The sequence below is a fragment of the Alosa pseudoharengus genome, unplaced genomic scaffold (assembly GCF_046254945.1).
Source record: "Alosa pseudoharengus isolate Yale_2024_CS ecotype anadromous, Long Island Sound unplaced genomic scaffold, YU_APseudo_1.1 YU_APseudo_1.1_scf_12, whole genome shotgun sequence".
In the NCBI taxonomy this organism is placed as follows: Eukaryota; Metazoa; Chordata; class Actinopteri; order Clupeiformes; family Clupeidae; genus Alosa; species Alosa pseudoharengus.
The window spans coordinates 21,629,729-21,633,413 of record NW_027468587.1 but is presented as its reverse complement, the minus strand read 5'-3'; the positions used below and the strand labels follow the sequence as shown (position 1 = coordinate 21,633,413).

At 36.6% G+C, this 3,685-nt stretch overlaps 2 long non-coding RNA genes across 3 annotated transcripts; both read right to left on the bottom strand.

Moving 5' to 3' along the window:
* Nucleotides 1-1,059: 1,059 nt before the first annotated feature.
* LOC143118405 (uncharacterized) lies at nt 1,060-1,698 on the bottom strand. The gene is made up of 4 exons (XR_012986137.1): nt 1,544-1,698; nt 1,358-1,450; nt 1,180-1,246; nt 1,060-1,078 (listed from the first exon to the last, which is right to left on the bottom strand). It is a non-coding gene; the product is annotated as an uncharacterized LOC143118405 (long non-coding RNA).
* Nucleotides 1,699-1,715: 17 nt separating this feature from the next.
* LOC143118406 (uncharacterized) lies at nt 1,716-3,475 on the bottom strand. Of its 2 annotated transcripts, none has more exons than XR_012986139.1 (6): nt 3,186-3,475; nt 2,730-2,857; nt 2,522-2,602; nt 2,131-2,271; nt 1,931-1,966; nt 1,716-1,848 (listed from the first exon to the last, which is right to left on the bottom strand). It is a non-coding gene; the product is annotated as an uncharacterized LOC143118406 (long non-coding RNA). The 2 variants fall into 2 exon arrangements; XR_012986138.1 differs by having other exon boundaries at nt 2,131-2,238; nt 3,186-3,473.
* Nucleotides 3,476-3,685: the final 210 nt, after the last annotated feature.

Here is a 3,685-nt window from a genome sequence, read left to right as displayed (position 1 = left end):
AAGCACCAACACTTCATTAAGTTACTTTTCTTGTAGAATTGTAAATCATAAGTCATAGGACAACCTAGGACAGTAATTAAGGGAAAAAAGTAAACCTGCTGCGGTGTTAAATGCGATGTGGTTGAAAATTTGGGTGCACCTAACTTTTGTGCTGGTGCACCTAAGAAAAAAAAGTTAGGCGCACCAGTGCAAAAAGTTAGTCTGGGGCCCTGCTTACACTATCTATCTACCTATCTATTTAACTGTTTAGTCATTCCAACTATATTAAACCTCATCTACACTGTAAAAATTATAAGATCCTGGAGGAACTTTTAGGGGTTCTTCAATTTGAAACTGTGGGGGAACCTCAAAAGGTTCTTCGAAGAACCTTTAAAGAAAGGTTCTTTGAATAACTTTTTCAAAGGTTGCTTGAGGAACCTTTTGAAGTTCATTACAGAACCTTCATTATTATTAACCTTTATTATTATTATTATTATTATTAGAATGTATTAACCTTTATTGTTATTATTATTTTTATTATTATAATGTGGGATAAATGTACATGAAACAACAGATGTATTTAAGCAAGAATTTAATCAAAAGTGTCAAAGCATGTCAATGGCAAAATATTAGGAATACTGTACATGAAAGGATGGACAGATAGATACATAAATAAATATATAAATAAACAAATAATACACAGGCTACATAGATGAAGGCATGAATGAAAACATCTATTAAACAATGCTATTAACAAGAACACAATTTAACTTCCTAATCTAAATGAAATAGTCAATAAATGATTGATTGAACTACAGTATTTAATTTAGAGTATGAAATTTGACATCCGAAATACGGCAATGGGGATTTTTTCTTTTGTCTTAATATCACACATAGACTGTAAAAACAACAATGTCTTGTTCACGGCCTTCGGGTATTCCATATTGAAAATTAAATAAACTGCCAGCAATGCTCCAATGCCCATCAACACATCTTCTGGTGTTACGACGTCTTGTCCGTCCATGCAAAGTGTAATGGTGGTGTCTTCCTCAAAGGGGTTGCCTATCATGCACAGGGTAGGTGTGGGTGTCTTGGATATCTGAAAAGTACAGAATAACAGTATTTAGAATGGTGATTGGTGATATTCAAGCCCATTGGCAGGGGAAGTTTCTAACAGTGTTAAATGACTGGTACTCTTACCTTATCCACAACGTATGAGCCTGTCAGGATTGTCCCCAAACATATGGCCGCTCTGCTGCAAAGAGTCCTAAATTTGAACAATACACTGGATAAGTCTTATTGCAGTAATAACATACTTGTAATTCCATACAGTTTTATAGCAGTAATGACATGAAGTGTAAGTCAAACTTCTTAATACCTTTGTATTTGTAGGTTGTCTCCTCACAGGCCTGATTTAGTGCAGATTGGTACTTAGGTCAATGTTATGCAGGTGCTGAATTTCAGAGAAAACCTTTAAAAAGATAAGAACAAATTACATGTTTGCTTGGCAGAAGAACATCTGAAAAATAATTTGCAGTGAACTAAATGGCAAATGTTAACTCACAGTTCAAATGTGGTGTAAAGCTGGGTATTCAGTAAGGATTTCCTGTGTGGAGTGGCGTTGAATAAATGCCACTCTGTCACTGATTGTTCTCCTTATTCTGTTTTCAATCGTATTTAGATCAGGGTTTACTTTTCAACACTCCTCCTTCATTTTTGTCTCATTGTTCTGTAAATGTTACATTCAATTTAAAGTAAAGGTCAATTTGGTTAAAGAAATGTAATAAGTAGTAATATATGGTGTTTAATCATCATCTGAAAACTTACATTGGATTTGGATATGCTTTCATCACCGAGAACATCTACAACCTGTCAGTGTAAAAAGATCATCAGTGAACATATGCACACGCACGCACACACACACACACACGCACACACACACACACCATACCTGAACTACAGTGTTTGCATCCTGGGTAGCAGGTATCTGTGTGAATAGAAAAAAAAAATAAGTGTGGTTTCCCTCACATTGGATTGAGTTTTGTCCTGGAATCAAAGTAAACCTCAACAAGGATCACAGTGAAGTGTAATTCTGAAAGCTTCTGCTTGAGATACAGATGCATTTTGCTTTGTGATGAAAACGTGACTTGCCTGTGATGAATTTTGCCTTTTCCCATGCTTTGCTCGATGGTATCCAATTTCAGGAAGGCTCAGTGGGATTCTCTCCTTCTTGAATTTGTTTTTAGCATTCCCAACCAACTATAATATGAAAGGTTATATAAACCAATTAGCCTAAAGTAAAATTCAAATGCAATGGCCTGGTTTATACAGGTGTTAAGCAACATACCAACAGAAGTGAAGAGTGTCATAGTAGGCATACATGATTCAATTGCATCTGTAAGTGAGCAGACTACAACAACCTGAATACCCCTGACAGGAATATCCCATCCCATTATCCCTACTTGTTAGGTGCACTAAAAAAGGACCCTCACTACAGCCAGTAGGCCTAACTGTATGTTTATTACTTTAATAATCTACTTACATGCATATCCTGGTCCTGTGCGATCCCGGAGGAAAGGGTGCTTAGATACAGCAGCAGCACAAATGTCATGATACTGGATACCTTTGAAATTAAACATAGAGATGGAGTAGCCTATATTTTAAATGACTGGTTGTTGTTTTGCATGAATGCAAATGAAGAATAGTAAGTAGCAGCTAAAGCTGTAGGCTACCTCATGCTATACACTTACCACATAGAAATTGAATCAAATAGGACCTGTATAATCTGTGTGCAGCAGTATGAACGTCAGGACTTCCTCCATTAATGTTAGCTTTCATTTCAGGAGAGTTGGAAACACGGGAAGTTGAAAAGTCTGTGCTGAAGGAGTAAAATAGACAGAATATTTGGCTAACATTCAGTTTAAGCATAGCATACAAGCCAAGGCATAATGCTAACGGTATCTTATAACTTAACAAACTAACGGTAGGCTAAATAAGGCTAAGCTCTAACGTTATGTTAAACAAAAAGTTAGCTCTAAGGTTAACGTTCACGAACGATGACACGTTGACCTTACCTTTAGTTGTATGCTGGTTAAAACGTCTCGTTTCCATTTAATATGTAGAATATGTATCATTTAAGGTATAGTTTCTGACAAACGTCAACATTAAAAAAGCTTGAGATAGGGCTGTCAAAATGTTGCACTCACCTCCTGTAGTAACGTTGACTCAACTGTCAAATTCTGTTGCCATTTTTAAAGAAGATTCCACACGCGCGTCATCGCCTCGAGCAACACCTGTGCGCCCATCGAGTTATCCGACCGTGTTCTGCTGCTATTTTGGCATAGGCAGTAGGCCTAGCCTATGCTCGTCTAGTTTTTCAAAATAGTTAATTACACACAATTAACAAAACACCACACAAGTAGCTGAATGCTTCAGATCTTTTGCGCAATGAAACACTAGTCAAACTATAGGCGATTACTATTCAAAACTGTTATTTTGTTGTCATAGCCTATCACAGGCCTAGCCATCATATTATCTGATTAGGTTATGTTTTGAATCAGTTAGGCCTAGGCTACACAGCAATATAGGCCTGTAAAAGATAAATTCAAGAAAATTATTCTTTCTCAGCTGGAGATCCTCCAGGAACCTTGATTAAATTTGGTTCTTTGAGGAACCTCCTTTCATACTGAAAAATTGTTAAGGTTCT